This window comes from Schistocerca nitens, chromosome 7 (genome assembly GCF_023898315.1).
Source record: "Schistocerca nitens isolate TAMUIC-IGC-003100 chromosome 7, iqSchNite1.1, whole genome shotgun sequence".
NCBI classification, from domain to species: domain Eukaryota; kingdom Metazoa; phylum Arthropoda; class Insecta; order Orthoptera; family Acrididae; genus Schistocerca; species Schistocerca nitens.
In genome coordinates this window covers 627004876-627032127 of record NC_064620.1, presented here as the reverse complement: position 1 = coordinate 627032127, position 27252 = coordinate 627004876, and the positions used below count along the sequence as shown (strand labels likewise).

General features: G+C 45.7%; 1 protein-coding gene and 1 pseudogene across 1 annotated transcript in view; both read left to right on the top strand.

Annotated features, from left to right (window-relative positions):
* The window catches only part of LOC126195428 (Down syndrome cell adhesion molecule-like protein Dscam2), an 879015-nt gene that overhangs the window by 28851 nt on the left and 822912 nt on the right, over positions 1–27252 (top strand). The window lies entirely within an intron of this gene.
* On the top strand, positions 26027–26144 carry LOC126196428 (5S ribosomal RNA; annotated as a pseudogene).

Below are 27252 nucleotides of genomic sequence, written 5' to 3'. Positions count from 1 at the left end.
ATATTACCGTCGCAGTTAAATGTTATGAAAATTGAGAGCAGACAAGATGCTGCCTACACCTCTCACAGAAACGAAAACAGCAAAGTAATTCGAGAGTCAGAACTTGGAAAATGGAACGCAAGGGCCATAACATATGATACTTGCGTAGGACAAATAGCTGATACGTACGTCTGGAGGTCCCTTCGTTACACCTCGCTGTTGCGAACCGACGTTACACCAAGACACAGACGCAAATTTGAATCCGGCGAACAGACTCGTCAATGACCGGGCAGACAGTTCATAATTTTGCGAAAAAGAATATCGGGCACTTGGGAGATATGAAGACGGACCTCTCCCCGCACAGTCCAACACCGTGCCCACACAAGCACGACGCCTTTGTTGTTCACATTCATTCGATAGTGTACGTCTTGAACTTGGACACTTCACTGTCTCTACTTTGCTTCTTTTTTCACAGTTGAGTGCATCGCCTTCGGGTATCCATGCTTGACCTGTGTTCAGATTTTGACGCGCTCTCCACCGGGCCATCTTATCACTTAATCTGAGGGAGGCGCAACGGGGAGTTTCCCTTGTGAGATGCGTCTGGTCAGCAAAGTACTCTTTCCGCTATTGGTTAAAAACAGTCTTGGTTGCAATTTTATTTTTATTTTTCAACGACGCGTTTCGCCTTATTTAGGCATCTTCAGGTTATTTTGGTATTTCTTAGAAGAATCCTGTAGTCAGTGTAGCCAAAGAGCATCGTCTAATATATCAGGCCAACATCGCCTTAGTTAAGAATAATGCTTACTACCTGACCCCCCATCTTATTCTGTTACTCGCTCCTGTGAACGGAAAGTCGTTATGCAGATCTTGGTGTCACTCGCGTCCACCTGAAAAGTTTTTACTGAGTTTAACGAAAGCGATATTGGCCTGATATATTAGACGATGCCCTTTGGCTACACTGACTAAAGGATTCTTTTAAGAAATACCAAAACAACCTGAAGATGCCTAAATAAGGCCAAAGGCGTCGTTGAAATATAAAAATGAAATGCCAACCAAGACTGTTTTTAACCAATACTGTTAAGCACTGGTTTGCTGTATGCCACATATGGATTGGAAAACCCTTTCCAGTATTCCATAGTCCAGTGATGGTCTTCAAATGGTTGAAATGGCTCTAAGCACTATGGGATTTAACATCTCAGGTTATCAGTCCCCTTCACTTAGAACTACTTAAGCCTAACTAACCTAAGGACATCACACACATCCATGCCCGAGGCAGTATTCGAATCTGCGACCGTAGCAGCAGCACGGTTTCGGACTGAAGCGCCTAGAACCGCTCGGCCACAGAGTCCGGTGACGGTTCTTCACGGACTCGTACTGAGCCAAAGAGTGGGCAGGTTCCCTGCTCTGCGGGCTACTGTAAAGAACGTCGCACACCTTTCTGAAACTTTCGTGTCCTACTGTTCTCGTACGGGGCGCAACAGGGACGACTGCCAAATGACTCTGCGCGCGGTAGGTAAGTCTTACCGAGGCTTCCTAGTAGTTCCGTGGGCGACACGTAGGGAGTCAGTGCTGCCTGAGTTCTCTTCCTCGATTTATCACGTGACGCTGGTTCCTGAAACTCTTCAGTACGCTTCCGAGAGGTAGTTGGCGTATGGTTTCATGTGTCTGCCAGTCTAGCCCTTTTAGCAAAACTCGTCTACTGCTCTTAGTGTCCGATTCCCTTCGCATCGCCTGACTGCATTCGACTACAGTCCATTACACTTCTCATCTATATTTCATCATCATCTCATCGTCATTTTCAAGGCATTATGAGCTACGTTCAACTGCGTACAGTGTCCTTTGTCGTCTAACGTATTTGCAATGTAATCGGCAAACTTCAAAATTTTTATTTCTTCTCGCTGACCTTTAATTCATTTTTCAAATTTCTGTTTGGTTTCCTTCGCTGCTTGCTCACTGTGCAAATTCTGTAACATAAGGGATAAGCTACAACCCTGACTCACTCCCTCCTAAACTGTGTGTCATAGGTTACATAGCCTTCGACTCTTATAGTTGCATTCTGCAAAAAAATGGCTCTGAGCACTATGGGACTTAACATCTGAGGTCGTCCGTCCCCTAGAACTTAGAACTACTTAAACCTAACTAACCTAAGGACATCACACACATCCATGCCCGAGGCAATGATTCGAACCTGCGGCCGTAGCGGTCGCGCGGTTCCAGACTGAAGCGCCTAGAACCGCTCGGTCACAGCGGCCGGCTTCCACTCTGCTTTCTGGACATAACCTTCCATCCACTACTTCTGTTTTATTCCTGGCATCTTCAGAATTTCGAAGAGTGTCTTCCAGTCAGCATTTACAAAAGCTTTCTCTAAATCTTCAAATGCTATAAATTGGTGAGATATTCCATCTTGTGCAAGACACTGTTTGTGGGTATACTTTCTCGTTTCGTCAATCAAATTCAGGGTTTCGTGCGTTATTCAAGAATTTGTTGCAGGCCTTGGGTTTTACAGTGTTGTTTCTCTGCAGCTTTCTCTCTTTCATCTCTCAAAGTTCTCTTCGAAATTGACAACAGCCTCTGGTTTTATTAACAAATCCAGGCCCCCTTCTTTGCTACCTTTCTGCAATTTTCTGAGTTTTAATTACGAACTCAGTCCTCATGTGCTGCTGGAAGAATCTTGCAGTTTAGGATCTGGTTCGGAATCTCTGTTTCACCGTTACATAGTCTGCTCGAAATCTTCTTGTGTCTCCAGGCCACATCCGCGTATAAACCATCTTTCATTATTCTTAAACTGTGCGTTAGCAGTCATTATATTATGCTATCTACAAAATTCTACCAGGCTGTTCCTCTTTTATCCCTTTTCAGGCCGTGTTCTCCTGTTATTTTCTCTTCCCTTCCCTTTCCTGCTATAAAACTCCAGTGACCTTATATATTCTTTCAATCTCGTCATCTTCTGCGAAGTAGATAGAGATATAAAATTGTACTAATATGGTGGGTATTGGCTTGGTGCCTGTCTTGGCTCCGATAATGCGCTGACTGTGTCCATCTTTGTAGCTTCCAGAACTCTTATTTTCTTAGTATTAGACCTACTCCTGAATTTCGGCGCTGGTCTTTCGAAACGATGATGTGCAAGCACAGCGCAGCCATCTAGTGGAGGCAGGAATCGACTGAACGGAAAGGCTGCTCCTCCTGCCGTCACCGAGTACGAACCCGACCGGACAACCTTGGGGCCGGCTGAAATTCGCAGAGCGTCGTCGCAGGAACCCTTCTCACGCAGTGTATGACCGCAGCAAGGCCGCCGTCGAGGAGCTGCGAACTAGAGCAACGCGCAATTGCACGTTAGCCAGCAGCGAGTTTTGATGTAACAAGAGGGCAAAAGAGTCCACTTTCGGACAGTCTGCCTTTAGTTCGGCTATTTCTTTGTATTTCTTTCAAAATAATGATATTTTCTTAGTTCCGAAACACTTGTATCTTCATTGCACGTTCTCCTTGACTCTAACCCACAAAGGATGACAGAGACATAGGAGTTATGAGATTCGTGTTGATCGTTCTGTGTACCAGAAGTAGACTAGTTCAGCCACGAGAAACCACTTCTGTGAAAAAATCTATATTTATTTGGAGATAGCCGGGAAACTATTCCGTGTGAGCCTTGTTGGCTGGTGCACCGCGATGCAAACGTTATGAACACTACTTGACACAAAAGGGAGTATACGGGTGAAGATACGCTTCATAGTTCATAAATGTGCTGGAAAAGTTACACTACTGGCCATTAAAATTGCTACACCACGAAGATGACGTGCTACAGACGCGATATTTAAACGACAGGAAGAAGATGCTGTGATATGCAAATGATTATCTTTTCAGAGCATTCACACAATGTTGGCGCCGGTGGCGACACCTACAACGTGCTGACATGAGGAAAGTTTCCAACCGATTTCTCATACACAAACAGCAGTTGACCGGTGTTGCCTGGTGAAACGTTGTTGTGATGCCTCGTGTAAGGAGGAGACATGCGTTACCATCACGTTTCCGACTTTGATAAGGGTCGGATTGCAGCCTACCGCGATTGTGGTTTATCGTATCGCGACATTGCTGTTCGCGTTGGTCGAGATCCAATGACTGTTAGCACAATATGGAATCGGTGGGTTCAGGAGGGTAAAGCGGAACGCCGTGCTGGATCCCAATGGCCTCGTGTCACTAGCAGTCGAGATGACAGGCATCTTATCCGCATGGCTGTAACGGATCGTGCAGCCACGTCTCGATCCCCGAGACAACAGATCGGGACGTTTGCAACACAACAACCATCTGCACGAACAGTTCGAAGACGTTTACAGCAGCATGGACTGTCAGTTTGGAGACCATGGCTGCGGTTACCCTTGACGCTGCATCACAGACAGGAGAGCCTGCGATGGTGTACTCAACGACGAACCTGGGTGCACGAATGGGGAAACGTCATTTTTTCGGATGAATCCAGGTTCTGTTCACAGCATCATGATGGTCGCAACCGTGTTTGGCGACATCGCGGTGAACGCACATTGGAAGCTTGTATTCGTCATCGCCATGCTGGCGTATCACCCGGCGTGATGGTATGGGGCGCCATTGGTTACACGTCTCGGACACCTCTTGTTCCCATTGACGGCACTTTAAACAGTGGACATTACATTTCAGATGTGCTACGACCCGTGGCTCTACCCTTCATTCGATCCCTGCGAAACCCTACATTTCAGCAGGATAATGCACGACCGCATGTTGCAGGTCCTGTACGGGCCTTTCTGGATACAGAAAATGTTCGACTGCTGCCCTGGGCAGCACATTCTCCAGATCTCTCACTAATTGAAAACGTCTGGTCAATGGTGCCCGAGCAATTGGCTCGTCACAATACGCCAGTCACTACTCTTGATGAACTGTGGTATCGTGTTGAAGCTGCATAGGCAGCTGTACCTGTACACGCCATCCAAGCTCTGTTTGACTCAATGCTCAGGCGTATCAAGGCCGTTATTACGGCCAGAGGTGGTTGTTCTGGGTACTGTTTTCTCTGGATCTATGCACCCCAACTGCGTGAAAATGTAATCACATGTCAGTTCTAGTATAATATATTTGTCCAATGAATACCCGTTTATCATCTGCATTTCTTCTTGGTGTAGCAATTTTAATGGCCAGTAGTGTACTAGCGGCCGAAAAACATCAAGTCTTAACTTCATTGTGGGCGGCCACTATTACCGTGACTTAAGCGAGTTTTCTGCGCACAGGATAATATATTTTGTGTTAGCGTTAGTTAGAACAGAGTAGAAAGTCATCTTGACCACCTGCTTGCGGAATATCAAGCCGGTTTCCGAAAGAGCCGTTCTTGCGCAGAACAGATCTTTAACCTAAAGAACTTCATCAGGTCCAAAGAACTGGAGGAAATAACTACGTGGTCGTGTTTGTTGATTTTCAGAACGCATATCACTGCATCGACCGACAGGTTTTAATGAATATTTTGGAAGAGTTTTGGGTGGATGATACATCAAGAAAGCTCATCAAACAAACTCTCACCAACACAGTGTCAATCAGATCGTAAAACAAGGAAATGGACTATCCCCACTCCTTTTCAACTGCGTCTTGGAAAAAGTCATTCGAGAGTGGAGAAAGTTGTTAGCCCAAGAAGAAACAAATGAAGAGCGGTTCAGACTTGGTCGTAAGAACAAAGGGGTGTACACTGACTGCTTGGCCTTTGCCATATTTTGTAAGAACATAGTCAGCAGTCAACAAGATCAATAGGCTGTCAGAAATTGCTGAAAAAGTTGGACTCCAGATCTCTATTGAAAAGACAAAATATATGACGAACATCTGTGATGGACTTGAATGGGTGATCATAAGTCTGGGAAAATTCGGACAAGAATATCAAGCATTTCGGTGATGTCATCCAGGAGAATGGATTAGAAGAAGAAGCAGTTAATGTCAGGATGAGGAAGTTAGCCTAACCATACCAATTGGCAAAGAATACCTATAACAAAAAGTCTATGAGTATAGGGGCCAAGTTTCGACATAATTGTACAGTTGTAAAACCTGAGGGCTTATATGCGACCGAAACTTTGAGCATGAGTAGACCAGGTCAAGTTGAGCGGCCGGAAGAGCGGAGCGTAGGATATTAAGGAAAATCCTAGGTAATAGATGAGTTGATGGGCAGTGGCGAGTGAGAACAAATGAGGACTTTTACAGCAAGGCAAAACCTATCACAGCATCCACTAAGAGGGGACGAGTGTTATTTTATGGTCATCTCATGAGGATGGACGATGATCGACTAACAGAAGGAATATGGAGTTTCATCCGATCTAAGAAAACAAGGCCAAGATGGTTCGAAGAGTGTGAAAACGATCTTAGGCAGATTGGTATCTCAGAGAGAGAAATTTCTGACAGCAACAAATTTAGAAGATTGGTGAACAACTACCAAGGTTTTAAAATGGCATCAACGTCCAAAAGACGGAGAGGACCATTATCTGAAGAGCATAAACAGGCACTTCTTGGTGGGCTCAGAATATACTGGCAGGAAGTCAAAGCTGGAACAAGAACAAGAGCTGGACACGAGAGTGAAGTTGGTTGTTACCACGCAGTCCATAAGAGGCTCAACTCAATAATAAAAAAAAAATAGTGTTTATTCGGTATAGATGGGAACAGTTCGGCAATTGGTAGCAAAATAAAAAATAAAATTATAGTGGCAGCAGCCTTGACTTCCTGTCGTAGTGTGAATTTTTAAGGGATAATGTTTTACTGCCTACGTTTCACGTTAAGTCGTTTACACTACGTGTGTAGTTCTTGGTAACCCACTCTCGGAGAACGAAATGCGCCGTAATTAAATGAGTAAAACGAAACAAATTTTGTGACTCGTCGCTTAGATAATTTACAATGAAACTTTGTGCAGTATGGGAAGAGCAGTCATAGGTAAGCATGTCGCCTATGAAAACCAATTATATTTTTATTTCACTTTTCGAGCCCATGAATCGTTGCTTCTAGAGTCTACTAAAAAATCTAGAACCAAAGTGAAAATGCAATGACCGTTAAGAAGAACAGTAGACAAACCTTATAAGGTTTTTGTTCTTCTTCCGCTTCTTCTTAACTTTTGGTGCACACGTTCCGCATCGTGCACTACAGCCACGCTCGCGACGAGGAGGGGGATATGCACGGCACGGCCTGTCCTGCTTTCAGACGGACCGCAGGCGCGCCGTAATGCAGGCAGGCGTCAGCTGTTGGAGTGGGCCACTTGCAAACGATGACATCACGCGCGTGCTTCGTGAACGAAGCTCGCGGTGCAGCCGTTGAAATCATCGCCTCGAATGTCACGTCTGAATCGAGGAGTATACTCTGCACCAGCCAGCCCGGTTGGCGGGAGTTCCCCTTATTCCGCCTCAGTTACACTGTGTCGGCCATAGCTGCGCAAACAAGTTCTCCACGTACGCGTACACCACCAATACTCTACCACGCAAACATAGGGGTTACAGTCGTCTGGTGTGAGACGTTCCCTGGGGGGTCCACCGGGGGCCGAACCGCGCAATAACCCAGGGTTCGGTGTGGGTCGGCGGAGGGGTGAAGTGGACTGCGGTAGACGTCGTCGTGGGGCTGTGGACCACCGTGGCTGCAGTGGGGATGGAGCCTCTCCGTCGTTTCTAGGTCCCCGGTTAACGTGCGATACAATACCATACAATTCCCTGCATCTCGGCAACAACGAACAAAAACGAAACCGCGGAATAACTTTAAAACACAGTCCACGCCGTCACAGAACGACTATGAGCATAAACAGCACGACACGAAGCCCCCTGCCGGGCACTTATTTGTCAGTTACAGAGTAATGATGTATATGTAGCATACACTGCTTTGGGTGTCTTCTCCCCGTAAAGCAGACGTCGTTGTGACAGGAACATTCTCCGGTACTACTGCTCTCCTAAAGAGTCAAAGTTCCACCAGCGAGGCACAGGTGATGACTGGATTTTCGCTCTGCGCAGCATCCGGCTTTAACAGATAAGTGACGTCACTTGTCATTCAAACTGTACCGTTCTTAATTACATCATCTTCAATGTCCAGAAAATCGAATGGCTTATGTTAGTTTCGTCGACTATGAAGACATCAGAACGCCGTATCCGTTATCTGTCTCTCTCTCTCTCTCTCTCTCTCTCTCACTCACTCACTCTTCCTCTATCTCGTCTTACTTTAAACATTGACTCCAGGTTATCGATGTTTCTTTTTGAATTATGGGTATACATGTTTTTAAAGATTACAGAGTTCACTTTGCTTAATTTTTGTGATCCCAAATCTTCATAATAAAATCGATGCACTGCCTTGTTAGTACCGTTTTTCACTCCTAGTGCGTATTTCAGAGCAGAGCGTTGTCTTTGGGGCTTCAACTGGCTACTAACAAATTGTTCATAGTGAGCCTTCTCCCACATGTGCGTACACAGCTTATTAATTACAGTCTTCAGCAGTCAGGGTCGAATATGGGAATTTTTTCTGCAGTCATAGGACGTAATTCCATGAGCGACATACTGAAGTATGGGGTGTGGTATAAGGGGTCAGTGTGTGGACGGATTTGGGCTTGAAGGGCAGTTACGTACATTTTTCTAGAATAACTCGAAAATTGCGGCAACAAGCGGTAACGTACCAGTACAGAATTGAAGTACAGTAAATTTTCTACGAAAAAGTAGTTGCCCGACTTGTTGGACGACAACTGTTCTATTCAAAGTGTTCGTCTCGATGCACTCTACACTACTGTGGTATGTTATAAACAGTTATCGTTTACACCTTGTACTCTCAGCTAACATTTGTTCGAAAAGGTTAGGTAGCGCTTTTAATCACATACGTAACACTTATACATACTTCTTATTGCACCGAACGTTACTGAAGACAAAGTCTTTTAACATGCCCGTAATGCACCTCAAAATATACTGTACAACATGCGAGTTGTAATAGAAAAATTGGATCTACAGAAATCTAAATTCAAGTAATGCATCTGCCCCGCTCGGTATCTGACGTAGCAAGTGATCACACATCACACCGGTACACGTTTCCTAGCCCAAGGTTCGCGAATGCATACAAATTATGTCAGAGATTCTGTCCCGCCCACTGTCAAGTCTCGTGAGGGGACGACTGAAGAAAGTACAACACAGCGAGTTTTGAAACTGGAGCAGCACCTGAAACAGCCGCGTGGGCTGCAGAGTCTCTGCTCCGGTCCCAGGTCACACGTGTAGTGGACATGTGTAATTTTTGACGTTCTTATCGAGCTCATTTGGAGTGTCGCCTTTCACAGGTGTTGCTTTGAAGACGTTGCGCAGTGTCGTCGGTCAGGCGTTATTGAGCAGTGCGGCCTACAGAGGTCGGGGGGAGGGGGAGCAGTCACGCCTCTGGTCTCACCTCGCTCCATCGTGCACGGGCGAGGCGCCCCACCCCCCTAGCCTGGATTCGTCTGCTGACGCAGCTCTGCCCTGCAGGCGCCGCCGGCACGTCGACCTGCGCAGCCGCGCGTGCGCAGGTATCGATAAGGAGCATCCGGATCGATCTGTGGACGAGCGCCGAGCGCCGCCCGCTATCGATACGCCCGCTACCCTTACTGGGAGGGACCGCGCTGCCTCGCTATTTGCCTAGCGCACCGCTGAACCCTCCCACATGACACACGCATCGGTCGTCTGCACACTGCAGTCGCCCCCGTTAGCTTGGAAGCGTTCTTATAGTCGATCGGTGTAAAAAACAATAAAAGTCAATCCAGGCGCAGACTAATCCTTTCTATAGTAATGAACGCGCTCCATTTCATCAATCCCGGAAAAGGAAGTGGAAAGTAGCGACTGAATCATAGCGTCTATCGTTTATTCATAATCTGTACATATAAGAATGTCTGTGCTCCAGCACAGCTCTGGATGACGGGAGAAATTTTTTCAAAACAAACTTGGTACGATTATTACTTTCTGAAAAAATACGCTGTAGGATTTTAAGACACATCTTAGGGATTTGGAGGGGTAAGACACAAAAATTAGCGAATACCAACTACATTAGTGTCAAATTCACAGTTTTCCGGTTTTATAGAATGATGCGTAGCATTCCCGATCACACGTAACCCCCACAGAGGTATCGGTGGCGTTACGAAGAGGTGTTACAGTGTTCCGAGGGCCAGCATTGAGTGAAGAGTCTAGGAACATACAGAAGCCTGCAAGGTACCGTTGACGTAGCTGTCGCGAGCAGGAGTTTAGGCCAATTAGAGCGCGCGCAGAGGCGTTTCTTGCCGCGCCGAAACGGAAACAATTAGTATCCTCTGCCACGAGTTTCTCTGTGGTTTTCAGAGTATAAAGAAAGACACTCGAACGCTTGGAGAAATGTCATCCAAACTTCGTACACATATAGTACTCTAGCTAGGAAAAATTGTTCTGCCTGTATGGGGCTTATGGCGAAGAGTTGTGGGGACGTAGTTAAAAAGTGGTTTAAATGGCTCTGAGCACTATGGGACTTCACTTCTGAGGTCATCAGTCCCGTAGAACTTAAAACCACTCAAACCTAACTAACCTAAGGACATCACACGCATCCATGACCGAGGCAGGATTCGCACCTGCGAGCGTAGCAGTCGCGCGGTTCCGGACTGAAGAGGACGTAGTGACATGTAAGCATCTTTCTGGAACACTTGGAGCAATTTCAGCCAAACGTAGTACAAACCCGCCACACTGTTTCAGAAGAGAATACCTGCGGGGTAAGATTCCCCTAGCGGGAATGCGATTTTGAAGAAGGCTACATGTAAAAATAAACCAACACGAAGTACCTAAGTGGTAAACACACAGTTTTCCAAGTTTTCTAGGCAGATAGATCACACTTCCGATGATATTTTACCCTTAGGGCTGTACCATCGGATATCCCAGCCGTAGAGTAACCGAAGTTGATGAGTATGGTACAGTGATTCATGACGGGCACTCAGGACACCACAGCAGTCAGCTGACTCTGACGCGGTATCCATCATGTGGACACTTCCCTGAATCGTGGCACATCGCGGACGATACTGTATTCTGACCCGAGACTTATATATCCAAATACTGGCCATTTCCTTTACGGTAACACGCCTGTTTTATTTGGTGCGCCCTCGTCCTTCCACTGCGCCTGACACACGTCGTACCGTGCTGTCATCGTGCGCTGCGTCTGCGCAGCTTCACTACTCGGGAAACGTATCACAGATCGTTGCTCCGAAGCTGTCCGAGTCGAGAACTGGGCGGCCATGTTTGTACCGACGCAGCTTCGTTTTCTGTGATGCAACAGAAAGATGCCAACTGTTGGTAATTCGTCGAAATACGAGGATAACTGCTGCGAGCTGGCAAAGCGGTAGTACAACTCTTAGGACTCGTAATGCACTTTATGGTTTTTCATTTGAATCACTCTCCTAATACCAAATCTAACCGATGGTAATGCAAAACATTCAGGAAAAAGGATAAGTTTTTTTTTTTGCGAGAGACAAAGAATCAAGACAGAGGACCTGGTTGAAATTATAGTACTAGAGACTGTTTTGAAGAGAGGACTCTGTAGAGGTAACTGGCGGGGACTGTTGTAAGCATTCTATAAAAAATTGTCTTTATGTGAGAAAACTGCGTATAATGTATTTTAAGGTATCGTATTCAATTGCTGAGCAAAACTGACTTGTTTGCCCTTGTGTTGCGCATGTGAACAGTGTCGTGAAATAAATCTTTATAAAATGCGAAATTTGAAATAAAGAAAAATTATCTAATTAAATGCCAGAAGAAACTAATTGTGTGTTCAGTAAAAACTGTATAACTAAAGCTCAGTACAGAAGTAATTACGTAAGTGCAATGTTTGACTTGGAATATCCAGAAAAATAAATTACTGCTCTACTCGGAAAAAATAACTGTTTGAGATTATCAACACTGTTCACTGAAAATCAGTCTGCTTGTTGGTACGACACGTGACAATCCCGACTACACACTGTCTGCTCAAGAATGAAAGGTGAGATCTAACGTGGAATAGAAGTGACTTACCTCTTTCTCAGCATGCTGTTTCGTATCTGACGTAGTGACGTTCTCGAAAGCAAACGCAAATCTGCAGATGCAGCAGCTAAAGGAAAATATACTACTCACTACTAACTTCCTTCTTTTTGCTTACCAGAAACATTCTGGGACTTCGTGTGGTGTAAGGTACAAGGCACACACGACAGAACTTTCCCAACTTTACTATGTACCATGGAGGTGGGGTTTACTGCAACGAAAATTGTTCTTGAGAAATCAGTCTGTTTATTCACAAAAAAATTACACAAGATAAGAAGACTAACAGTTACAAAATCCTCTCATTGCAAAGAAACTACAAACATTTCATAAATAACTGAGTTATTTGTGACACAATGAAAAACAAAGAGATGAAATTAACACTAATCATGAAAGTTATTAGTTATCTGAGGGACAAAGATTTCCTACAACTACAATACTGACGAACATTTCATTTTTGCGCATACCTTCGTTACCATTAAAATTCCTCCGAAATCTTCTCCATCAATATAAAGAATGAGAAAGTAGTAGCAGTTTTAATCTGCCACGAAGTTTCATATCAGCGCACACTTCGCTGCAGAGTGAAAATCTCATTCTGGAAACATCCCCAGGCTGTGGCTAAGCCATGTCTCCGCAATATCCTTTCTTCCAGGAATGCTAGTTCTGCGAGGTTAGCAGGAGAGCTTCTGTGAAGTTTGTAAGGTAGGAGACGAGGTACTGGTGGAATTAAAGCTGCGAGGGCGGGTCGTGAGTGGTGCTTGGGCAGTTCAGATGGTAGAGCACTTGCCCGCGTAAGGCAAAGGTCCCGAGTTCGAGTCTCGGTCCGGTACACAGTTTTAACCTGCCAGGAAGTTTCTTATCAGAAAATCTCATTCAGGAAGATTTTATCTGTTACTATTATAACTAAGTAAATGTTGAGGTAACACAGTGATAAGGAATTAAAAATATGCGGGTAGATATATTCGTAATAATATGAAGAGATTCATGTACTCTCAGGCTGACATGGGATACAAACGCACGTTATTTGCGTGGACCTTTGTGATTCTGGCAAGCCAACTGTTCACTTAAAAAATATCAAGGAAACATGCAAATAACTAATTTACAGTAAATTTCTTTGTTTGCTTTTGTCATTCACAAGGGAATCGTAGTTCTATTTTACAGATGAGGGACTAAATAATTCTGACTGCAGACAATGAACAGCCAGAAATTTTACTTTAAAATTCTGCTTCCACTCTGTACGCGAGGTCTGCCCGTTGTGCAACACACGCTATCGCTTTCGTCATTTCATGAATGTCGTCTGCCCTTAAATTTAGACGCGTTGAATGATAAGCTGTATGGCGTCACATAGTGGGACATTTGTTGTTTCTTCCGCGGCCAAGGCCTGAAAATCGCTGACATACATAGTATTTTGCTTTTGTAGAAAAACTTGCGTAAGGAATTACTCGTTATAGCCAAATCTTAATTACGCTATAATTGTATCACTTTTCTGCTTTCTGCACTCAGGAAATAATTAAACCACCGTAGTTGTTTTCTTTCGCAGACTTTAGAAAACTTTTGCTGTTCGTTTCCTGCGTCTTTTTTTTTTTTTTTTTCCCTGCCTTCAGAGTTTAAGCCAGCATAATGATTTAATGTAGCTACGTAATAAATCTGATATAGAACATACAGAATGATTAATTAATAATTATTAGAGTCATTAATAAAAGTCTGATTACGACACTAATAAATTAAGTGATTTAATAACCTCGCATAACATTATGTCCAGTAATAGTCATAACGTACTGCTTCACTTGCCTTGTAACGAATAAAGCATAGAAGCGACAGAGTTGTGTCATTTTTAGGACAGTGTGCTTCAAAGGACACTATTTGAAAGAAATTTAATCTGCGCAAGAACGTGTCCCAGAATTTTGTGAAAAAGGTAAAGCAAATGTTGGGCCTGAATTAACGACTTGTCGAGTTGACACAGGGTGGTTAACAGTGAGTAAATTGGCAAAGGGGTTCTTACTGGCTAAGGCGTAGATGTTACTAATACAGTGTGTCCATAAATTATCTTCACAACTTCAGACTATAATACCTTTAAAACTATACTATATGTTAACAAATGGGTTTCATCGTGTGATAACTCAAAGTTTTGTTTCGTCATTCGTACACGTCAAAATGTGCACACTTATGGGGCACGGGTAATGTCTAATCGGAATTCCATTTCACTTCATGTGCGATTTAAAATCTTCTCGGTGACATGTTCAAATGCGCTGCGAATGCGTGCCTTCATGTAGTGTGGGTCTCTAACCTTGGTTCAGTGCACCGGACCCTTTACAGAACCCCACAGGAAGAAGTCCCATGGCGTGAGGTCAGGGGCTCGTGGCGGCCATCTTGTCCAATCCACCTACCTGGAAACTTTCAATCTATAAACTGACTGACATTGAGGGACCAGTGGGTAGTTTCCCCATCCTGCTGCGATATAACATCAGGTTGCAATAGTTCCAGTTTTAACATGTCCAGGTAAACACTACCGTCGATGGCAGACTCGATCAAAAATAATGGGCCGGTGATGTAATTACGAGTCAGTCCCCGCCAAACATTGACCGTGGGACTTTTTCCATTTCTCGTGTAACATGAGCATGCTGTTGAGCCCACATACGAACGTTATGACGATTCAGCTTGGCGGGTACATGAAATGTTGCCTCACCAGAAAAAAATTCCAAGAAGTTATTGTTTGCGTCAGTGTTGCGTAGAATATCCACTGCAAACTGTTAGCGCCGAGGTTTGTCCGTAGGCTTCAATGCCTGAAGCAGCTGCCCCTTGCAGGAATGTATTCGTAACCTCTCCTGCAAGACACTGATCGTCTTATTTGCAACTCTCTGACCACCAGACACACCTATTTGGCCGGACTCCTTAAAAGTGCCTGCCGTACCTTCTCCAGGTTGGCGTCTGAAACAGACGGACGAACCGCCTCCTTTTTGTGGAGAGCACTATCTGCTTCCATAAATGATCTGTGACAAGTCCAAATAGTTGGTCGAGACGGTAGTTGCATCCATACCGTGTTCGAAAGTTCCGTTGCACTTGTGTATCGGACGTCGTCTCAGTGAACCAGGCCACACACTAAGCTTTCTCCTGTGGCGTCCTCATTTGTGCAGGTTTTCATTTTGCCTCACAAGTGCGTCACATAGAAGGTTAAAAAAAAACTTTATGAGTTATCACTTGTTGAAAACCTACTTCTTTACTCACTTTAAGCGATCTTGCCCAATGGACCGCGCGCTGCTTTGAGAGATTGCCTCCACTTCAGCCTGTCTTCGGCTCCTTTCTGTCATCCTTCCAGCAGTCCCACTCTCTGAAGGTCTTTGGACACGCAGTCACTCCACAGAGCTATGGCAGGCCGGTGTGGCCGAGCGGTTCTAGGCACTACAGTCCGGAACCGCGCGACCGCTACGGTCGCAGGTTCTAATCCTGCCCCGGGCATGGATGTGAGTGATGTCCTTAGGTTAGTTAGGTTTAAAGTAGTTCTAAGTTCTAGGGGACTGGTGACCTCAGATGTTAAGTCCCATAGTGCTCAGAGCCAATATAATTATTTCTTGTTCAGAAAACGACTATGTTGAAAAACTCTGACAAATGTGACTTTGGTGTAGCAACAGTCGTGGAATTGGATACTTTTGAGTTGGTAGCAAGGATTGTTTTTCCACGATCGTATTGACCAACTGGGATCACGTTAACAACTTCAGTTCCTCTTCTTCCTTTGTTGTTGCTTCCTATTCTTCCAGTATTACCTCATTTTCTCCCCATGAAGTAACAGTTTTATTGTTTTTGTCGTTTTATTCTTCAGCTATCACCGTAGCATAGTGGTACATTAAAGAATGTAGGTAAGTCTACTCCATTCCATGGTTTGTTTGGAAGCGTAGCGCACAAAACTTGAAGTAGAAGAAACTCGTAACAAAAATGGTCAGTTGGCTCTGAGCACTATGCGACTTAACGTCTGAGGTCATCAGTCCCCTAGAACTTAGAGCTACTTAAACCTAACTAAGGACATCACACACATCCATGCTCGAGGCTGGATTCGAACCAGCGACCGTAGCGGTCGCGCGGTTCCGGACTGAAGCGCCTAGAACCGCTCGGCCACAACGGCCGGCAAAGTCGTAACAGAACAGTCCTGTAATGAGCTGTTTCATACCTCTTGTTTTCCTTAGAAAACCTATAGAATGACTAATTTGATGTTTTTTTTTATTATTGTTACAGTTTATTGCGCTGCGTGCTCTCCCTTTTGTACAAGCCATACTAAAAATCGATGTAAACGTGTACAACCGCATAGGTTCTCTCGTGCTACTGGAAAAATTTGTTAATTTTTCTCCGTGACTTGTACGGAATTGGCGTACCTGAAGATGAGATTAGTGTTCTGAAACGGTAGTGGTGTAGATGCGTTTATCCAGATAAAGGAACTGACATAACAAGCAGCGGATTTTATTCGCCATTAGCACTAAAAGAATCTATTCACATTCGTCACTTATCATAGTTGTGGGCACCTGCGGAAACATTTCCAAAAGCAGACAAAATTCTGAAATTCCCAATGTTGATATTACTTAGCCGGTGTGGTCGAGAAAGTGTCGCGCCGCAATAACTATATTTGAGAAGAAGCATAGAAAACATTTGTTACTTGAAACGACCGATAGCTTTACCCTCAGTATTTTAAGGGGGACTGCTCCGAGAGCTAAACGGTGACCATATTTCAATAGTATATGGTAACTACACCGTTTTATATTATTAATATGGATTTGGATGATACCTTTTTGATTGAGCGATCTGAAATTCACGCACATACAATAAGATCTATAGTATGCCACGTTATGAAATAAAACTACATAATATTTTTAAAAAACTTCACCATTCCCGTAAGGCGGAAACTAATAATTAAAAGTCTGCTGTAGGGAAAAAAATCCTCACAGGCATTGAGCATATCATATTGGATATTAAGAAAAATAACCAACAAAGAGGGCAAATTAAAACCCCTCGACCTGGAAAAACAGGGAGTAAATTTTATAAAAGACTTATTCAACTTTGATGGCATCTACAAATTTCGCACATAATCATATCAATAGATTTGTTCCATTTTTCGTGCTTTCTACTTTTTAATGTTAACTTACGTAGCTAAAGTTGAACAGAATGTGTTCTGAACGCAATATATATATACACTCCTGGAAATTGAAATAAGAACACCGTGAATTCATTGTCCCAGGAAGGGGAAACTTTATTGACACATTCCTGGGGTCAGATACATCACATGATCACACTGACAGAACCACACGTACATAGACACAGGCAACAGAGCATGCACAATGTCGGCACTAGTACAGTGTATATCCACCTTTCGCAGCAATGCAGGCTGCTATTCTCCCATGGAGACGATCGTAGAGATGCTGGATGTAGTCCTGTGGAACGGCTTGCCATGCCATTTCCACCTGGCGCCTCAGTTGGACCAGCGTTCGTGCTGGACGTGCAGACCGCGTGAGACGACGCTTCATCCAGTCCCAAACATGCTCAATGGGGGACAGATCCGGAGATCTTGCTGGCCAGGGTAGTTGACTTACACCTTCTAGAGCACGTTGGGTGGCACGGGATACATGCGGACGTGCATTGTCCTGTTGGAACAGCAAGTTCCCTTGCCGGTCTAGGAATGGTAGAACGATGGGTTCGATGACGATTTGGATGTACCGTGCACTATTCAGTGTCCCCTCGACGATCACCAGTGGTGTACGGCCAGTGTAGGAGATCGCTCCCCACACCATGATGCCGGGTGTTGGCCCTGTGTGCCTCGGTCGTATGCAGTCCTGATTGTGGCGCTCACCTGCACGGCGCCAAACACGCATACGACCATCATTGGCACCAAGGCAAAAGCGACTCTCATCGCTGAAGACGACACGTCTCCATTCGTCCCTCCATTCACGCCTGTCGCGACACCACTGGAGGCGGGCTGCACGATGTTGGGGCGTGAGCGGAAGACGGCCTAACGGTGTGCGGGACCGTAGCCCAGCTTCATGGAGACGGTTGCGAATGGTCCTCGCCGATACCCCAGGAGCAACAGTGTCCCTAATTTGCTGGGAAGTGGCGGTGCGGTCCCCTACGGCACTGCGTAGGATCCTACGGTCTTGGCGTGCATCCGTGCGTCGCTGCGGTCCGGTCCCAGGTCGACGGGCACGTGCACCTTCCGCCGACCACTGGCGACAACATCGATGTACTGTGGAGACCTCACGCCCCACGTGTTGAGCAATTCGGCGGTACGTCCACCCGGCCTCCCGCATGCCCACTATACGCCCTCGCTCAAAGTCCGTCAACTGCACATACGGTTCACGTCCACGCTGTCGCGGCATGCTAGCAGTGTTAAAGACTGCGATGGAGCTCCGTATGCCACGGCAAACTGGCTGACACTGACGGCGGCGGTGCACAAATGCTGCGCAGCTAGCGCCATTCGACGGCCAACACCGCGGTTCCTGGTGTGTCCGCTGTGCCGTGCGTGTGATCATTGCTTGTACAGCCCTCTCGCAGTGTCCGGAGCAAGTATGGTGGGTCTGACACACCGGTGTCAATGTGTTCTTTTTTCCATTTCCAGGAGTATATATATATATATATATATATATATATATATATATATATATATATATATATATATATATATATATATTAGTTGGACGGGTGTCGGCTAGGACGTGTATACAAGTAGATAAACGTGTGAAATGCGTAACGGCTCCTCGACACTGGTGCTAGGATTGACCTTCAAGATCCGAACCAATGCAACCCTCGTCGGATTTTTCCCACATTCTTGGGCAACCGTGACAAATTGGACTGCAGAATTCGTCGGACTGCTCGTGGTGGAGGGTTTCAGACAACAGAGGTTGAGAAGTTCTCTGTTCTTGGGGAGAAGAAAACAGTTCTGTAACCTGCAGCGTCGTATGGTAGCAAAAAAATAATATTAAAAATTCACGAAAGCACAGTAATAATGGAAAAGCCCCTCTCCTGAGCCCTGTGACTGCGTAGGCAGTGTAGCTTGCAGTCTGTGTGTGAGAAAGACGAGCAGCCGGCAGCGCGGCTACTGGACGCGAGGGAGAGAACGGACTCGCAGCGGGCAGCTCGTTTCTGGCAGTGAGGTCACGCCTGCGGCCGCTAGAGTTGTGCTGGAGCCACTGGCGGCGCTGGAAGCAAGGAGCGTGGCAGATAAGCGCGGCCGACCTCGCGATAGCCCCGCCCGCGCTCACAGCTTTGTACAAGCACTAACCCCTGTATCCGGCCCTCCGCCTTCGCGGTCGCCTCTCAATTTCTCTCACGTCCTCGCTAGCATATATATTTTGTCACACGCTGATAGAGCAGAACAGGCAGCGCGGAGGGGGGGGGGGGGGGTGAAAGAACTAGATGATATCACTAAGATGCTCTCAAAGAAAAGCTTCCAGAGGAACCGACCAGTGAGGAATAATAAAGGGGAGATACTAACTACACACGAAGAACAATCACGTCGGTGGAAGGAACACTTTAAACAAGTTCTAAATAGAGACCTCGGTGGGAAGGTAGAAGAACAAGAACAAACGGAATACAAAATCGTTGTCCCAGCATTGGTGTAAATGCACCCACGAAAGCAGAAATTCGGATAGCACTGTAGCAGATCAAGAATGGGAAGGCACCAGCACGAGATAATATAAAAAGCCAGATGCTGAAAACGGACAGCACTGTCGAGTTATTGTACATCCTCTTAGGGAAGATATGGAGAGAGCAGAGAGTGCCAACAGACTGCAAATGAGGTATTATCGTGAAAATACCCAAAAGAGGAGGTTACTAACCGCAACAACTGGCGAGGCATTACCACATTGTCAGTACCGAGTAAGGTACTTTCGAGGATCATTTCAAACCGCATTAAGGGTTCTGTGGAAGCACAACTGAGCAGAGAGCAGGCGGGTTTTAGAAAACATCGAAGCTGTGTGGACCTTATCAGTTCTACATCTACATCTACATCTATACTCCGCGAGCCACCTTACGGTGTGTGGCGGAGGGTACGTATTGTACCACTATCTGATCCCCCCTTCCCTGTTCCATTCACGAATTGTGCGTGGGAAGAACGACTGCTTGTAAGTCTCCGTATTTGCTCTAATTTCTCGGATCTTTTCGTTGTGATCATTACGCGAGATATATGTGGGCGGTAGTAATATGTTGCCCATCTCTTCCCGGAATGTGCTCTCTCGTAATTTCGATAATAAACCTCTCCGTATTGCGTAACGCCTTTCTTGAAGTGTCTGCCACTGGAGCTTGTTCAGCATCTCCGTAACGCTCTCGCGCTGACTAAATGTCCCCATGACGAATCGCGCTGCTTTTCGCTGGATCATGTCTATCTCTTCTATTAATCCAACCTGGTAAGGGTCCCATACTGATGAGCAATACTCAAGAATCGGACGAACAAGCGTTTTGTAAGCTACTTCTTTCGTCGATGAGTCACATTTTCTTAGAATTCTTCCTATGAATCTCAACCTGGCGCCTGCTTTTCCCACTATTTGTTTTATGTGATCATTCCACTTCAGATCGCTCCGGATAGTAACTCCTAAGTATTTTACGGTCGTTACCGCTTCCAATGATTTACCACCTATGGCATAATCGTACTGGAATGGATTTCTGCCCCTATGTATGCGCATTATATTACATTTATCTACATTTAGGGAAAGCTGCCAGCTGTCGCACCATTCATTAATCCTCTGCAGGTCTTCCTGGAGTACGTACGAGTCTTCTGATGTTGCTACTTTCTTGTAGACAACCGTGTCATCTGCAAATAGCCTCACGGAGCTACCGATGTTGTCAACTAAGTCATTTATGTATATTGTAAACAATAAAGGTCCTATCACGCTTCCTTGCGGTACTCCCGAAATTACCTCTACATCTGCAGATTTTGAACCGTTAAGAATGACATGTTGTGTTCTTTCTTCTAGGAAATCCTGAATCCAATCACAAACCTGGTCCGATATTCCGTAAGCACGTATTTTTTTCACTAAACGTAAGTGCGGAACCGTATCAAATGCCTTCCTGAAGTCCAGGAATACGGCATCAATCTGCTCGCCAGTGTCTACGGCACTGTGAATTTCTTGGGCAAATAGGGCGAGCTGGGTTTCACATGATCTCTGTTTGCGGAATCCATGTTGGTTATGATGAAGGAGATTTGTATTATCTAAGAACGTCATAATACGAGAACACAAAACATGTTCCATTATTCTACAACAGATTGACGTAAGTGAAATAGGCCTATAATTATTCGCATCTGATTTATGACCCTTCTTGAAAATGGGAACGACCTGTGCTTTCTTCCAGTCGCTAGGTACTTTACGTTCTTCCAGAGATCTACGATAAATTGCTGATAGAAAGGGGGCAAGTTCTTTAGCATAATCACTGTAGAATCTTAAGGGTATCTCGTCTGGTCCGGATGCTTTTCCGCTACTAAGTGATAGCAGTTGTTTTTCAATTCCGATATCGTTTATTTCAATATTTTCCATTTTGGCGTCCGTGCGACGGCTGAAGTCAGGGACCGTGTTACGATTTTCCGCAGTGAAACAGTTTCGGAACACTGAATTCAGTATTTCTGCCTTTCTTCGGTCGTCCTCTGTTTCGGTGCCATCGTGGTCAACGAGTGACTGAATAGGGGATTTAGATCCGCTTACCGATTTTACATATGACCAAAACTTTTTAGGGTTCTTGTTTAGATTGTTTGCCAATGTTTTATGTTCGAATTCGTTGAATGCTTCTCTCATTGCTCTCTTTACGCTCTTTTTCGCTTCGTTCAGCTTTTCCTTATCAGCTATGATTCGACTACTCTTAAACCTATGGTGAAGCTTTCTTTGTTTCCGTAGTACCTTTCGTACATGATTGTTATACCACGGTGGATCTTTCCCCTCGCTTTGGACCTTAGTCGGTACGAACTTATCTAAGGCGTACTGGACGATGTTTCTGAATTTTTTCCATTTTTGTTCCACATCCTCTTCCTCAGAAATGAACGTTTGATGGTGGTCACTCAGATATTCTGCGATTTGTGCCCTATCACTCTTGTTAAGCAAATAGATTTTCCTTCCTTTCTTGGCATTTCTTATTACACTTGTAGTCATTGATGCAACCACTGACTTATGATCACTGATACCCTCTTCTACATTCACGGAGTCGAAAAGTTCCGGTCTATTTGTTGCTATGAGGTCTAAAACGTTAGCTTCACGAGTTGGTTCTCTAACTATCTGCTCGAAGTAATTTTCGGACAAGGCAGTCAGGATAATGTCACAAGAGTCTCTGTCCCTGGCTCCAGTTCTGATTGTGTGACTATCCCATTCTATACCTGGTAGATTGAAGTCTCCCCCTATTACAATAGTATGATCACGAAACTTCTTCACGACGTTCTGCAGGTTCTCTCTGAGGCGCTCAACTACTACGGTTGCTGATGCAGGTGGCCTATAGAAGCATCCGACTATCATATCTGACCCACCTTTGATACTTAACTTAACCCAGATTATTTCACATTCGCATTCGCTAATAACTTCACTGGATATTATTGAATTCTTTACTGCTATAAATACTCCTCCACCATTGGCGTTTATCCTATCCTTGCGGTATATATTCCATTCTGTGTCTAGGATTTCGTTACTGTTCACTTCCGGTTTTAACCAACTTTCCGTTCCTAATACTATATGCGCACTATTTCCTTCAATAAGAGATACTAATTCAGGAACCTTGCCCTGGATACTCCTGCAGTTTACCAATATTACGTTAACTTTTCCTGTTTTTGGTCTCTGAGGACGGACGTTCTTTATCAACGATGCTGATGTTCTCTCTGGTAAGCCGTCAGGTATTTTATCGTTTCGCCCAAGGGGGGGTCCCTCTAACCTAAAAAACCCCCGTGTGCACGCCACACGTACTCTGCTACCCTAGTAGCTGCTTCCGGTGTGTAGTGCACGCCTGACCTGTCTAGGGGGGCCCTACAGTTCTCCACCCAATAACGGAGGTCGATGAATTTGCAACCATTATAGTCGCAGAGTCGTCTGAGCCTCTGGTTTAGACCCTCCACACGGCTCCAAACCAGAGGACCGCGATCGACTCTGGGCACTATGCTGCAGATATTAAGCTCAGCTTGCACTCCGCGTGCGATGCTGGTTGTCTTCACCAAATCAGCCAGCCGCCGGAAGGAACCAAGGATGGCCTCAGAACCCAAGCGGCAGGCGTCATTCGTTCCGACATGTGCTACTATCTGCAGCCGGTCACACCCAGTGCGTTCAATAGCTGCCGGAAGGGCCTCCTCCACATTACGGACGAGACCCCCCGGCAAGCACACCGAGTGCACACTGGCATTCTTCCCCGACCTACCCGCTATTTTCCTGAGGGGCTCCATAACCCGCCTAACGTTGGAGCTCCCTATAACTAATAGGCCCGCCCTCTGTGACTGTCGGGACCTTGCCGGAGAATCGGCCACTGGCCCAACAGGCGAGGCATCCTGTGGTGGCTCGGAAACGATGTCATCACCACTAGGAAGCACCCCGTACCTGTTGGAAAGGGGTAAGGCAGCTGCCACGCGGCCAGATCCCACCTTCGCCTTTCGGCCAGGCACGCGCGAGCCCACCACTGTCCGCCATTCACCCTGGAGTGATGGCTGACCGGTAAGATGCTCACTGCCGGAAGACGCAGCGACATCAGGGGTTCCATGTGATTCCAAGGCCACCGAAGTAGGCATAGGTCTCACCACAGTTGCCCCAACGCCATTACGAGCCGACGCCTGCGCCTCGAGCTCGATGAGCCTAACAGACAAAGCCTCCACCTGTCCCCGAAGAGTGGCCAATTCTCCTTGCGTCCGCTCACAACAACCACAGTCCCTACACATGACTATGTTTACCCTACTCTATACGGTGACAAATTCCCAAGATAATCTTCTGATGAGCTACTCTGATAATCAAGAAACACTCACTGAAATACGAGACGCGAAAACTACGCTAGGTTTTCCCAGAAAAACTATTTAAAAGCTAAGCGCAGCAGATAAGTACAAAAACACTGTTATTGAAATAAAAGGTTCTACCTAGTAAGCACTCGAACACGCAAGAAATTACAAAAATAAACTAGTAATTACACAGATAACTGAAAATAAGTCGCTGCTGTTTGTAAAATATGTAAGAAGCAAACGGTGTACTCGCCTTAGTAGTAGCAGGAGCTAGCGATGCGCTCTCGCTGACGGTCTAACTGACACTCTCTCAGAATTATTCTGGAACAAAGTGCGGAGAGGCAACACACCCTCTACCTTACTCTCATTGACTTTGAAAGGCTTTCGACTCTGTCAGTCGAAGAGTCAGGTGGCATACTCCTGCAAAACATGCCATTCCAACAAAGATTATTAACATCATCGAGGAAATGTATGAAGACTGAATGCCAACTACTACATAATGGAGAACTAACAGAGCCTTTCCAAGTTAATTCGGGAGTACAACAAGAGTGTATTCTTTCGCCAACACTATTTATTTTGGTTTTGGATCATGTGATGAAGAGAGTGATGGGGGGGACGGAACAGAGGTGTACAATGGGGGATGCGGTATAGGCTCGAAGATCTAGATTTCGCACACGACATTTGCTTAATGGCACAAAGATATCGAGACATGGAAGAGAAAATGGCCAGGTTACAGAGAGAGGCGGAAGTTGCAGGCCCCAAGATAAATGTTCGCAAAATCAAACAAATGCCGATAAATTCGACCATCACGACTAGGCTGGCAATTAATAGAGAGGGCGTAGAACAGGTCCAACCTTTCCTCTGTCTCGGAAGTACAGTCACTGAGGAGGACGTCCGTAGTCGCATCCGCAAAGCAAATGGTGCATCTGTACAACTGTACCCTGTCTGGAGAAGTAAGAACATGTCAAAGAAGACCAAACTCCGGCTTTCAATGGAAATGTGAAGGCTGTTCTGTTGTACAGTTGCGAAACTTGGAAGGTGACTAGCCACATCAAAAACCAGCTCCACGTTTTTATCAACCGCAGTCTCTGGCATATTTTAAATGTGAGATCGCCAGATATAATGACAAATGAAGATCTTTGGAGAGAGACAGATCAGCAACCAATCAATATACAAATCAAAGAAAGAAAATTGAACTGGATTGGGCATACATTGAGGAAACCAGATGGATGACTTTGGATTGGAACCCTCAAGGAGTTAGAAAACGTGGTCGTCCCAAACAGACGTGGAAAAGGACGATCGAGAGAGAAGCTGCAAAGGATGGGAAAACCTGGAGTGAAGTGGAGAGACATGCTAGGAATCTTCGTCACGCCCCTATGTTCCAGAGGGAACGACAGGAACTAAGCAAGCGTCCTCTGCAGTCCAATACACGCCAACAACTTGACGTAAGATGGGTCACTGTGTAGCACGTCAAGGCAGTTGAGCTCCATATCACGTCTTTATATTTACCGTTTTCATTTCAGTCCATTTGATTTTGTTTCGTTTAGCTAAAGTTAAAAACAGGAAAAGTGCGAAACGCACTCGCACTGTGACGGTGCCGTACAAACTTAATTATGTACGTAGGCAGTTCATCTACAGGTTTTGATGACCGATTTTGCGAGTACCAAACTGTGTGGCGCAAATGTCCGTATGTTCTGACTACATTGGGCCTCGTTAATATACGTAGCTAAGCTCGCGCCTCGTCACGTGACGCGTCAGTAGCGCTCGTAGCGCATAAAATCAACCTACAGCGCCAGGGACATTAATTGTTATGGAGTAACGCAGCAACATGAATGGCAGCACATTTCCGAAACGCGGTGCCAGTGCACCACATCTTGTGTTTATATTGATTCACGCATCGTGAACACGTTGTATATTTACCTACAAGGGTAACTCCTGACCCCCCTCCCCCCCTCTCATATTTAGTGGTAAGCTGACGTAGTGGATACTCCGTCAAAAACTGCAAATAGATCAAGCATCAAAACAGGAAGAAGTGGTACTGAACTGTAAAAAAAGAAGTATTTACTTTTATTTGTTCGTGTCACAAGCATTTACGATGTATAAAATAATGTACAATATTTAAATGTCGTGTGAATATATATTTGGCAACGGCCTTGCCGCAGTGGATACACCGGTTCCCGTGAGATCACCGATGTTAAGCGCTGTCGGGCGTGGTCGGCACTTGGATGGGTCACCATCCAGGCCGCCATGCGCTGTTGCCATTTTTCGGGGTGCACTCAGCCTCGTGATGCCAATTGAGTAGCTACTCGACCGAATAGTAACGGCTTCGGTCAAGAATATCATTACGACCGGGAGAGCGTTGTGCTGAGCCCACGCCCCTCCTATCCGCATCCTCCACTGAGGATGACACGGCGGTCGGATGGTCCCGGTAGGCCACTGTGGCCTGATGACAGAGTGAGTGTATATATATTTACAAGACAATTATTTACACTTTAGCCGGCCAGAAGTCAGCGACCTCTATTGCATTTGGCGTTGCATCTGGCAGGTCTACTGTTGGCATGTTGCTGGCCATTGGGTACCCTGGAGCAGATGGAAGGTCGTCTGCGTTGCTCCACACTCTCAGAGTGGCGGCTCCTCTAGCAAACCCCATTTAGTCAAATTGCTCTTTCATTTCGTGACACTCGAGCGTAGTCAGTTGAGGGATCTCTATGTACTCCAATTTTCTGTGTAGCCGGGTGGTACTCTTCCGCTTGGCGTAATCCATCACATGGTACTGGTAAGCCTTGTACGCCATAGTTCGATTCGACACTGATGTGGTGCCCCAACTAGAGCCTCGGTGGATCTGAGGAAGCTCTTTCTGGATTTTGGTCGTGGATTTGCTGGTTGATAGCCATATAGGGGGTGAGCTTCAGAAGTTTCTTATTTTTTCTTCTCACTTTTTGCTGCTACCACTCGGCGGATATCGGGGGGTGCAGTTCGCGCGAGGCTGTGCAGTTTATCCAGAGGAGTAGGCTTCAGGCACCCGGTGATGATACGACAAGTATCATTAAGAGCGACATTTACTGTTTTGGCATGGCAAGAGTTGAACCATACTGGGCCCGCATGTTTTCCGGGAGAGTAACGCAATGCAATGGAAGAGGTTCAAATGGCTCTGAGCACTATGGGACTCAACTGCTGTGGTTATCAGTCCCCTAGAACTTAGAACTACTTAAACCTAACTAACCTAAGGACATCACACACATCCATGCCCGAGGCAGGATTCAAACCTGCGACCGTAGCAGTCGCACGGTTCCGGACTGCGCGCCTAGAACCGCGAGACCACCGCGGCCGGCAATGGAAGAGGTTGTCACAGTTTTGGCGTGTGCGCTT